This window comes from Bubalus bubalis, chromosome 17, assembly GCF_019923935.1.
Source record: "Bubalus bubalis isolate 160015118507 breed Murrah chromosome 17, NDDB_SH_1, whole genome shotgun sequence".
NCBI classification, from domain to species: Eukaryota; Metazoa; Chordata; class Mammalia; order Artiodactyla; family Bovidae; genus Bubalus; species Bubalus bubalis.
In genome coordinates, this window is record NC_059173.1 from 66362156 (window position 1) to 66374932 (window position 12777).

Consider the following 12777-nt stretch of genomic DNA (forward strand, 5'->3'; position numbering starts at 1 on the left):
AAATGTCTTTGCCCTACATGCTGAGACTGGCTTCCATCTTGGTCCACCATAGGCCTGGTTTCTTCTGGGAATGACAATAGAGCTTCTGTGTATGGAGAAGTCTCTTTTTTAGGTTTCCTGCACCTTTCTGGCTGAGCTGGCCACTTTGTGTAGCTGTTGCCTGCAGTCAGTCACTTCTATACCACGCCCATGAGACAGAGCATCCTGCTTTTCATGGAAAAGATTCCCCTTTCACTGTGCTTCCCAGCCCTATGCTAATGCTCTGTTGAAGCCACCCCTCACATAGTACCTGTGCTGGTCTCCTAAGGCTGCTGTAAAAAAAAAACAAAACAAACAAACAAAAAACCCACCACAAACAGTGATTTAGCACAACAGAAATTTATCCTTGTATAGTTCTGGAGGCTAGAAGTCCCAGATCAAAGTGTCTGCAGTGTTGGTTCAAACTGGAGGTTCTGAGAGAATCGTTTCGACTTCTCTCTCCCAGGTCCTGAGGGCTGCCCGCAATCCTTGGTCTTCCTCCGCATATGGTATCCCGACTGTCAGGATTCTCGGTTCTCAACTCAGAAATCCTGTCCAATGGGAACAAGAGTGGCTCAGAGCCTTCTCTGCCCAATGACACTGCAGGGCCAATTTGCAGGAGCCAAGTTTGAAGTTGGGTGGTCTCTTCCAGGACCCTAACAGAAGACGGGAGCAAGAGACCATCCTTGCCCTTGGTGCTCTCCTCACGCCCTCTTTTATTTAGAGTAACCACCTTTGTCGGGTTCAAAGCTGGTCTTGACTCGCTCTCCTTCTCGCTCTCCACTCCCCAGTCTTCTCCAGGCTCTTCCGGTTTGTTTGTGTTCTTTGACTTCTCTTTTGTTACATCCTCCCCGTATTGAGCAATAAGGTTCACCAGCTTTCTTGTCTTAAGGGGAAAGGGACAGCTTCTCATCACAATAGAAGTGTCCCTCCCCCAATAGCCTTTCATGAAGGCTATTAGAGAACTTTGGAAAGTCCTCTCAACACAAATGCCTGGCTAGTAAAGCTATTGTTTTGTGCATAATCCTATTTTGCATGTTACAAGTGAAAATCACCCTTATCCTTCTTCTTTGTTACTTCAGCAGCACATTCTAATCTTCTCCGCGGCAGATGGACACCTTGGGCCTGCTGGTACAAAAGTAAATAGGAAAAACTAATTTAATAATTTTCAAAATATCGCTTCTAATATACTAAGTAATTACAAGTTACTCAGTGATAAGTGCCAAAGAAATCAGCTGGGTGATGACACAGAGAGAGTAACTTTGTGTGGAGGACACAGAGGAGTCTGTGTCCACCCCATCAGAAAGCCTTGAAGGGGTGGAGGAGTTTAGAATATTCTACTCCAAAATATGCCATTCTGACATAAGGATTTTTTTGAGCTGAAGGCAATTGAAAATAAAGAGTACACAAGAAAGGGACTTCCTTGGTGGTCCAGTGGTTAAGACTCCGTGTTGAACATGAGTTCAATCTATGTTTGGGGAACTAAGATCCCTCATGCCATGTGGCACAGTCAAAAAAAAAAAAAAGAGGCAGCCAAGAAAAACTCTCTGCCCTCTGTCTTTCTACCAGGAAGGGTATGACAATTGTTCATCACAGGAGATAACTCTAAACCCTTATTAGCCCAGAGATGGCCGTGCCAGAGGACCCTACAGAACCAACCCTGCCAAAACCATCTTTATCTTCCATTAGTTTCCCCCATATATTTACCCTCCCAGAGTTTGCTGCCCCTAAAAGCCCAAGGGCTTCCCTCATAGCTCAGTTGGTAAAGAATCTGCTTGCAATGCAGGAGACCCTGGTTTGACTCTTGGGTCCAGAAGATCCCCTGGAGAAGGGATAGGTTACTCATTCCAGTATTCTTGCGCTTCCCTGGTGGCTCAGCTGGTAAAGAATCCACCTGCAATATGGGAGACCTGGGTTTGATCCCTGGGTTGGGAAGATCCCCTGGAGAAGGGAAAGGCTACCCACTCCAGTATTCTGGCCTAGAGAATTCCATGGACTGAATATTCTTTGCAGCCAAACATGGAGAAGCTCTATACAGTCAGCAAAAACAAGACCAGGAGCTGACTGTGGCTCAGATCATGAACTCCTTATTGCCAAATTCAGACTGAAATTGAAGAAAGTAGGGAAAACCACTAGACCATTCAGGTATGATCTAAATCAAATCCCTTATGATTATACAGTGGAAGTGAGAAATAGATTTAAGGGCCTAGATCTGATAGATAGAGTGCCTGATGAACTATGGAATGAGGTTCGTGACATTGTACAGGAGACAGGGATCAAGACCATCCCCATAGCAAAGAAACGCAAAAAAGCAAAATGGCTGCCTGGGGAGGCCTTACAAATAGCTGTGAAAAGAAGAGAAGCGAAAAGCAAAGGAGAAAAGGAAAGATATAAACATCTGAATGCAGATTTCCAAAGAATAGCAAGAAGAAATAAGAAAGCCTTCTTCAGCGATCAGTGCAAAGAAATAGAGGAAAACAACAGAATGGGAAAGACTAGGGATCTTTTCAAGAAAATCAGAGATACCAGAGGAACATTTCATGCAAAGATGAGCTCGATAAAGGACAGAAATGGTATGGACCTAACAGAAGCAGAAGATATTAAGAAGAGATGGCAAGAATACACAACACAGAAGAATTGTACAAAAAAGATCTTCACGACCCAGATAATCACGATGGTGTGATCACTGACCTAGAGCCAGACATCCTGGAATGTGAAGTCAAGTGGGCCTTAGAAAGCATCATGAAGAACAAAGCTAGTGGAGGTGATGGCATTCCAGTTGAGCTATTCCAAATCCTGAAAGATGATGCTGTGAAAGTGCTGCACTCAATATGCCAGCAAATTTGGAAAACTCAGCAGTGGCCACAGGACTGGAAAAGGTCAGTTTTCACTCCAATCCCAAAGAAAGGCAATGCCAAACAATGCTCAAACTACCGCACAATTGCACTCATCTCACACGCTAGTAAAGTAATGCTCAAAATTCTCCAAGCCAGGCTTCAGCAATATGTGAACCGTGAACTTCCTGATGTTCAAGCTGGTTTTACAAAAGGCAGAGGAACCAGAGATCAAATTGCCAACATCCACTGGATCATGGAAAAAGCAAGAGAGTTCCAGAAAAACATCTATTTCTGCCTTATTGACTATGCCAAAGCCTTTGACTGTGTGGATCACAATCAACTGTGGAAAATTCTGAAAGAGATGGGAATACCAGACCACCTGATCTGCCTCTTGAGAAATTTGTATGCAGCTCAGGAAGCAACAGTTAGAACTGGACATGAAACAACAGACTGGTTCCAAATAGGAAAAGAGGTTCATCAAGGCTGTATATTGTCACCCTGTTTATTTAACTTATATGCAGAGTACATCATGAGAGACGCTGGACTGGAAGAAACACAAGCTGGAATCAGATTGCCGGCAGAAATATCAATAACCTCAGATATGCAGATGACACCACCCTTATGGCAGAAAGTGAAGAGGAACTCAAAAGCCTCTTGATGAAAGTGAAAGTGGAGAGTGAAAAAGTTGGCTTAAAGCTCAACATTCAGAAAATGAAGATCATGGCATCTGGTCCCATCACTTCATGGGAAATAGATGGGGAAACAGTGGAAACAGTGTCAGACTTTATTTTTTTGGGCTCCAAAATAACTGCAGATGGTGACTGCAGCCATGAAATTTAAAGACGCTTACTCCTTGGAAGGAAAGTTATGACCAACCTAGATAGCATATTCAAAAGCAGAGACATTACTTTGCCAACAAAGGTTCGTCTAGTCAAGGCTATGGTTTTTCCTGTGGTCATGTATGGATGTTCGAGTTGGACTGTGAAGAAGGCTGAGCACCGAAGAATTGATGCTTTTGAAGTGTGGTGTTGGAGAAGACTCTTGAGAGTCCCTTGGACTGTAAGGAGATCCAACCAGTCCATTCTGAAGGAGATCAGCCCTGGGATTTCTATGGAAGGAATGATGCTAAAGCTGAAACTCCAGTACTTTGGCCACCTCATGCGAAGAGTTGACTCATTGGAAAAGACTCTGATGCTGGGAGGGATTGGGGGCAGGAGGAGAAGGGGATGACAGAGGATGAGATGGCTGGATGGCATCACTGACTGGATGGACATGAGTCTGAGTGAACCCCAGGAGTTGGTGATGGATAGGGAGGCCTGGCGTGCTGCGATTCATGGGTCGCAAAGAGTCGGACATGACTGAGCGACTGATCTGATCTGATCTGAATAGTCCATGGGGTCACAAAAAGTCAGACAAGGCTGAGTGACTTTCACTTTCAAAGCCCAAAGTCCCTTTCCTTTGTCTCGTCACTTCTCTACAAAATTTATTGTTTTGTTAAGATGCTATATCAGCCCAAGTTCTAACCATTCTTTTGAGTTACTTATTGCTGAGTGCTCCTGGGTCTGTGCAACGCATGTGTGAATAAACTTCTGTTTGTTTTTCTTTTGTTGATCTGTTTGTTTGTTTTTTTTCTGCCATAAGGGTGGTGTCATCTGCATATCTGAGGTTATTGATATTTCTCCCAGCAATCTTGATTCCAGCTTGCATTTCATCCAAGTCCAGCATTTCTCATGATGTGCTCTGCATATAAGCTAAATAAGCAGGGTGACAATATACAGCCTTGATGTATTCCTTTCCCTATTTGGAACCAGTCTGTTGTTCCATGTCCAGTTCTAACTCTTGCTTCCTGACCTGCATACAGATTTCTCAACAGGTAGGTCAGGTGGTCTGGTATTCCCATCTCTTTAAGAACTTTCCACAGTTTGTTGTGATTCACACAGTCAAAGGCTTTGCTATAGTCAATAAAGCCGAAATAAATGTTTTTCTGGAAGTCTATTGCTTTTTCCATGATCCAACGGATGTTGGCAATTTGATCTCTGGTTCCTCTGCCTTTTCTAAAACCAGCTTGAACATCTGGAAGTTCACAGTCCACATACTGTTGAAGCCTGGCTTGGAGAATTTTGAGCTTTACTTTGCTAGCATGTGAGATGAGTGCAATTTGTGGTGGGTTGAACCTTCTTTCACATTGCCTTTCTTTGGGATTGAAATGAAAACTGACTTTTCCAGTCCTGTGGCCACTGCTGAGTTTTCCAAATTTGCTGGCATATTGAGTGCAGCACTTTCACAGCATTGTCTTTTAGGATTTGAAATAGCTCAACTGGAATTCTATCACCTCCACTAGCTTTGTTCTTCATGATGCTTCCTAAGGCCCACTTGACTTCGCATTCCAGGAGGTCTGGCTCTAGGTCAGTGATCACACCATCATGATTATCTGGGTCATGATTATCTTTTTTGTACAGTTCTTCTGTGTATTCTTGTCACCTCTTCTTAATATCTTCTGCTTCTGTTAGGTCCATATGATTTCTGTCCTTTACTGTGCCCACCTTTGCATGAAATGTTCTCTTGGTATCTCTCATTTTCTTGAAGAGATCTCTGCTGCTGCTGCTGCTGCTGCTAAGTCGCTTCAGTCGTGTCTGACTCTGTGCGACCCCATAGACGGCAGCCCACTAGGCTCCTCTGTCCCTGGGATTCTCCAGGCAAGAAAACTGAAGAGATCTCTAGTCTTTCCCATTCTGTTGTTTTCCTCTATTTCTTTGCACTGATCACTGAGGAAGGCTTTCTCATCTCTCCTTGCTATTCTTTGGAACTCAGCATTCAAATGGGTATATCTTTCCTTTTCTCCTTTGTTTTTCGCTTCTTTTCTTTTCACAGTTATGTGTGTGTGTGTGTATATATATATATATATAGTGTGTGTGTATATATATATATAGTGTGTGTGTATATACATATATATTGTGTGTGTGTGTGTGTGTATTTATTTATACATCTAGATGTAAGAGTTTATTATTACCTAAACTCTGGTTTCTGGGACAGCATTGATCAGGCACTGAATTCTGGAAGAATTCCTTTTGTATTTCTGTAGCTAAGTTGGGTTCATGATACTTCTGTTCTGGCTATTGGCATGGGCATGCATTTGGGTGACACTCTTCAGTCTTTGGTATACTTCTCTTCTCAATCCTTGGCATCCCATATTTGTGAGCTTGTGCTACATCATGGAGAAGGCAATGGCACCCCACTCCAGTACTCTTGCCTGGAAAATCCCATGGATGGAGGAGCCTGGTGGGCTGCAGTCCATGGGGTCCCTAAGTCGGATACGACTGAGCGACTTCACTTTCACTTTTCACTTTCATGCATTGGAGAAGGAAATGGCAGCCCACTCCAGTGTTCTTGCCTGGAGAATCCCAGGGACGGGGGAGCCTGGTGGGCTGCCGTCTATGGGGTCGCACAGAGTCGGACACGACTGAAGTGACTTAGCAGCAGCAGCAATGCTACATCATTAGACTGCTAGGGCAGCTGAGTCACGGCCTGCAATGTCATCCCACCCAGCGTCAAGGACACCTGGGATCATACTGTGCAGAGTTCATGTCTTATTATAGCATAAATTGTGGGGCTGAGCCCGAGGGCTCAGGTTAGGGGCACTTCTCTCTCTGAGACACTAGAATTATCTAATGAAGACATCTGCTCTGTCTGTGGTATCTGGTAATGTAACACCTCTATTTCCATTCTGCCCATGAGTGATGGAATTAAGAATAAAATCATTAATCTTATTTCTTGGAATTCTACAGCTAGCCTTTATTCAGATTCTTGAAAATTAATAGATCAGATTCACTTGGGGTCACTTGGCTGGTAAGGCCCATGAGAGTTTGAAGTCATAGTGATTGGGATTTAAGAGTCCTCATTAATGAGGAGGTGAGAAAGAGCCCAACAGGAGCCAAGGATAAGGAAGTACCTAGAAGAGGGCTGCAGGTGCTGAAGAACATGTGGACTTTCTGAAGCACTGACTTGATCATTCACTGTTTTCTCCTTTGTTTATTGGTTAGAAACAACTTATTGCACATTGTTGAGGTGGATAGGCTCTGTGAGTTGCCCAGCTCATAACAGGCACACCTCCAGTGTTTGTGCAAAGAGCAGACAGGAAAACAGTTTGTCAAACAAACTTATGGTTACCAACGGGGATAGCCGGGGTGGGGGGAGAGATAAATTTAGAGTGGGATTAACAGATATTTACTACTATATATAAAATATATAAAATAGGTAAGCAACAAAGGCCTCCTGGGAACTATATTCAATGTCTTGCAATAACTTATAATGAAAAGAATCTGAAAAAGAATATATATATAAATATATATATATATCTGAATCACTTTGCTCTAGACTTGAAACTAACACAACATATCAACTAATTATACTTCAATAAAAAAAAATGATAGAAAGGAAACAGCTTGTAGAAGGAGTTCCTCATGACCAGCCCCAACTTCCCGATCCTAGGATCTGGGGCTCCCGTGGCCTAGGCTTCCTGATGGGCCGCGTTAGCAGTGAATGTGAGTCTGACGCTCACCGGTTTCTCCAGCTGCCTGTCCTCCTGGCTATTTGTGGGATGGATATCATTTCTGTGTTACTCCTACATCCTCTCCACATATGCCTTTGGCTTGTCAGTCATGCCATTCCCATTTATAAATCCATTTTTATAGCTCTTCATCTGCTAGGAAAAATTGAAGTTAACTTCAATATTGTTTGCAAGTGAATTATACTCTGCTTTTCTGCCCGTGTCTTAATTTCCTAAATACTTGGCTTTTGCTTGCTACCTAGTTTCTGTTCTTTCTCCATCTTCCCCCAGCTGCTATTTTCTTGTTCATACAGAGATCAGGATTAAAAACGAGAGCTAGTGAAAAATTCTATTTTCAAGAAGAATTGTGATAAGGGTATACATACATACTAAGGGAGTTTTTTCCTTTTTATTAATTCTAATTTATGCTCTGCATTTTGCTGGAGTGATAAAAAGAAACACTGGAACTAGCTGTCTTATTATCAGGATCCCGGTCAGTCCCTCAACCCTGGTCTATTTCTTCTGGACGCTCTCTTTAGGGCCTGGCATAGAGGGAGCCCTTCACAAATGTTTATTTAATGACCAGCAAGGAAACCAAGAGGCTTTTTAAAACCCAAATTTGTTCAATAAAGAGATTGAAATGGAAATGGGGGAAGAGATTGAACAGAAATGAGATTTTAGAATTCTCTGTGGATCGTTTCTCATTTCTGCCTTTTCTCCATTAGCATTGATTATTGAAAATTGACTGCATTTAATTTTGAATTTATTAATTGGTGTCAATTTATTTTTCCTGAAAAATCAGTGTTGTTTGACTGCTTATCAAATTGATTTACTCAATTAACTTTCAAACTTTTGACTCATTTTTAATCTCACAAGCCTGTTCTATCCTTTCGAATGGTTCAAATAAATTACCCCTGTAAAACTACTGGAAAGTTAATAGTAAAGCTTAATGTAACAAAAATCTCAATTCATGGAACCCAATTTTCCAGAGACGTAGGCTTTATGAAATGAAAATGACTGTTCCAATCTGAACTGTAAAATCTTGCCTTCCTCTCAAGGTGATGGCAGAGGCACCCTGTATTATTGTCGGGCAATTCCCTTCAATGAATTGTCCTTTAAACACCCTCCATTACGTGCATTACTGGGGATTTCTGTTTTGTGAGCCTGTCCGTTTCGTGTGGTTTTCCTGTTCTCTCCGGTTGGCTTCTTTCTTCCTCACATCATCAGATCTGAGATTTACTTCTCCACTCAAGTTTCCCGGTTACCTACCCCTTCCTCAGTTAACAAGAACTGCTCAGCTTTTCTCTGGAGGTATCTTTTCCCCTGTAGCTCCCTTTTCTTATTTTCTAGGTTAGGCATTTGTTGATGGGTTTCCTTGGTGGTCAGCATTTGTTACCCATGGAAAATGCCTACACCTGCAAGTTTCTTCGCAGATATCCCATTCCCCGAGAACAATGGGCTGATTTCCATATTTATAGAGTTTTATTTTTAATGGGAGCGCCCTTGACCCTGACCTTCTGTAAAAATGAAATTTCGTATTATGGTCTCTCGTTTTTGTGCTGGGTCTTGGACCCAATATTTTTATAGTTGAAAGCTGTGTTTTCTAGCTTTCCCCGCTCTGATTCATATTGGCAGTTTTTACTTGACTCTCTGGTTAATTTTGGCATGAAAAGTAGCATGGCAGGGTGTAACCAGTTGGCTAAGAGGACGCCACAAGTTCTCATGGATTGTTAACTGTACAATCAATGAGTTTCCTTCAGGTTGTGTGCCCTAATGTAAAAGATAAAATCTCATTGCTTTGAAGTCTGGAATTCATCTTTTGGATGGTGGTTGTTACTTATAAATACATGAAATAGTTACTTAAAATGATGAAAGGAATAGAGGGAAATCATCAGGGGTAGAGATGGAAAAACCATTGCAGGATCGTGATTGCCCTTAAATATTGATAATAAGACTCATATGCAGCTTCTTCGAGTAGCAATCAGTGAGCTACGTCTTAGCTAGGTTTTTTCCTAAATGTTCCAGTGAAGTTTGAGCATCTCTCTCTTTCCCTTGTCTTCCACAGCCCAGGAAAGGGGAATTTAATAACAATTTAATACAACAGATTTTCTTCATCCCCTGCTGAGAGAGATGAGATTTCAGGTCTGTTTCATAGTCCACTGCCATTTCTACCTCTCAAGAAACAATGATTGTGTCTTCATTTTCTCTAAGTCCATCTCTCAGAATGTTAAAAATGTTGTATGCAATCGAAAATGGATGTCTACACTGACTGTACTAAAAAGGAAAAGAAACAAACAACTCTCTGCCTGAGCTGTCAGCGTGAACATTGGTCCCCGACATCTGCAGTGACAAGGCAGCCCCTGGCTAGTCCTAACCACTCTGCGTCCCAGATGGAAATCTTGGCCCCAGTGTGATGCAAGGTCATCTCAGAGGACAAAAGACAAGCGAATGCATCTCACACCATTTTCTTGTTGCGGAAGTGAAATTTTTTTCAAGGAGGCCACACTGCCCCTCTTTAAACCACTAGTTTCCCTGAGGTTCCTTCATGAGAGTATACCATGGTCACAAGGGAGTGCCACGTATTGGGGCTGACCCGATAGCTGTCAGCCAGTGCTGGATCCCAATGAGTGACTTTTTACTGCTCCTTTTCTTGGATTTAAATCGTGCATTTTTCTTCTGCTTAGCACTACGGGCTTTTAATGGATTTTCAATATCAACTCAATAACCTAGTCTCTCCGGTGAGAATGAACAAAAACAAGCCCCCTCCCTCCCACCACACACATCCATAGAAAAGAGATCGGGAGGAAATGCATTAAAATCCTCTAAGTGCTAACTGGAAATAGTAGCACCCTCTTTTCTTTTTTAACACCAATAATGTATATTCTAGAATTTCTACAAAGTACATACAATTATTAAAAATTAAACATCATTTTTGTCTTTTAACACTGAAGTTGGTTTTGAGGGCACTAAAAAAGAAAAAAAAAAAACCCAACTTTCCAGAACCCCAGGAAATTAAACGAGATCAGAAGCGTAGAGTCAGATGGGCAGCCAGAGTGGGTCAATCCCATGCGCGTCCCCTCCCCGAAGCCCCCTTGCAAAGAGTGGCCGTGACAGCCCCTGCAGCTCAGATAACAAACCAGAGAGGGAGAGTCTTTTATGCGAATTGTCAGCCTCAGCCTTGAGATAGAGCACAAGTGGTCTTAACAGCCGAATCACATCTTGGCGAACAATGTCACAAAGATAGAAAAGGAGCATTATATTTTTTATCTCACAGATGTCCTGAAGAAAGTACACTTGGTTCCAATTTCATCTTGATAGCGCATCACAGATCACAATGACAGCCTCACTGGAAAATCGCTGATACCAGCTTCAGCTTAGTTTTTTCCACTGAATGGAGAAGCTCTGAATTTTCATTAGCACAGATCCATTGCTATTACTGACCATTTGACAATGTTGTCCTGGTTTTGATGGATTTCTTAGGACAGGTACGAGAATGTCCCAGCTTCTCGAGTGAGTAGGTGGGACAAGCGGTTGTTAGCTGGGAGCTCATCTAACTGAATACATTGCTGTATCACCTACCATCTGCCATGGCATATGCTGAAAAGACGTGGTTTACAAACTAAGTGGACAGTAAAACTCTGGTTTCCTAGGCCCACGTGATCCCCAGTACAAAACCTTAGATTTCTTTTCAAAGGCATCAGGAACCCAAACAGTAATGACTTTTTGTTGGTCTCCATCACTGGGAGGACTCATATAATGAAAGGTCCAAGTAACCTGGAAGATGGACCATAGCTGTTCAGAAAGGAATGCTCTGCTCTCCCTTATTCCTGGCAAGAGCAGATCTGTGAGCAGCATAGTTAAAGGCCCCATGGAAGGTCACATTGTCTTTCACCTTAGGTTGATCCTGGAATTTATGGGATCACATCTTATTTCATTTGGGGCTTTACTCTATTAACTAGGAGGTAAAGAAAAAAAAGGGGGGGCTTCCCTGGTGGCTCAGATGGTAAAGAATCTGCTTGCAATGAAGGAGACTTGGGTTTGATCCCCAGGTTGGGAAGATCCCCTGGAGAAGTGAATGGCTACCCACTCCAGTATACTTGCCTGGAGAATTCCATGGACAGAGGAGCCTGGTGGACTACAGTCCATGGGTTCACAAAGAGTTCGACACGACTGAGTGACTAACACACACACACAAAGAAAAAAGTAGAAGGAAGCCAGAGACAGGGCTATCCCTCTTATAAGCTGTATGTAAGTGGACATTGGGCGGCAGACAAGAACGCAGAAGCAAACAGGAGCTGCTTCCATGGAGTTCACACTTGTCGGGAGCAGCAGCTCTTTGCATCTTGTGGCCTCAAGGGCCCCAGGGAGCCCCAGCAGAGGCAAAGGGAAGGAGAAGAAAAGAGAAGGAGAGGAGAGGAGGAGGTAACTGATGCCTCCCCTCCCAGACTGGGACTTGAGCATGGATATATTACCCTGAGGCTCTGCTGGCCGCAGCTTCCAACACGGGAATGGCTCAGCCTGACCGCCCCTCTCCAACCTCTCAAACTGAGACGTGACGCCTTGTGTTGACTCAGGAACTCGAATTCTAATGCAGTCTTCAATCTTCCAAAAGAACCCACTTTTCTGAACTGTTCTTCAGAATCGTCATTAACATCAGAGATTTTTTAATGGGTGTGCCCTTGACCTGGTTGGAAGACGATCAGATCCACTTACAGTGATCACACGAGTCTGTGGGAATGGCCCATGTTGTTCCATTCCTGTGGTTCATACCTTCAAAATACATTCAGAATCCGACAGCCTTGTATCATCCACACTCACTACTCCGGTCCCAGCATGGTAGCCATCTTCTCTGCCCACATCAGTGCCATAGCTTTCTCACTGGTATCCCTGCTTCTACTTTTGCCCTCATCTCCCGCCCAGCCCCCTGCCCCGCAACAGCCATTCTCAACAAAGTAGCCAGAGTGATGCTTTCAAAATACTGGTCACAGGTTGCTACCCTGCTCCATGGTTCCCAAACGGGGGGAAAAGCTAGCGTCGTTATCAAATATGGCGCCCACTACTTCCCTGACCTCATCCACTGCTCTCCTCTTGCTCACTCTGCCCCAGTCACGTGCCAGACAAGCTTGCACCCCAGGACTTTAGCACTCACAGTTTTCTCTGCTTGGAAGGCGCTTCTCCTAGGTATTGGCCTCCATCAAGTCTTTGCTTAAATATCTCCTTCCTACTAATGTGTGTGTGTTCTAAGTCGTATCTGACTCTTTGCAAACCTATGGACCGTCGCTCACCAGGCTCCTCTGCCTGTCCCAGTTCTACCTGGAAGCTTAGTGGTTATCACCTTCAAAATATAGAATCGACTTATTTTGTTTACTGCCTGTG

At 43.3% G+C, this 12777-nt stretch overlaps 1 long non-coding RNA gene across 2 annotated transcripts in view; it reads right to left on the reverse strand.

The window, feature by feature from the left end:
* LOC123330017 overlaps positions 1-12777 on the reverse strand; it is a 52616-nt gene that overhangs the window by 18265 nt on the left and 21574 nt on the right. For both annotated transcript variants that reach the window (XR_006545705.2, XR_006545706.2), the window contains exon 2: positions 1074-1146. This is a non-coding gene — a long non-coding RNA (uncharacterized LOC123330017). The remainder of the gene's footprint in view (positions 1-1073; positions 1147-12777) is intronic.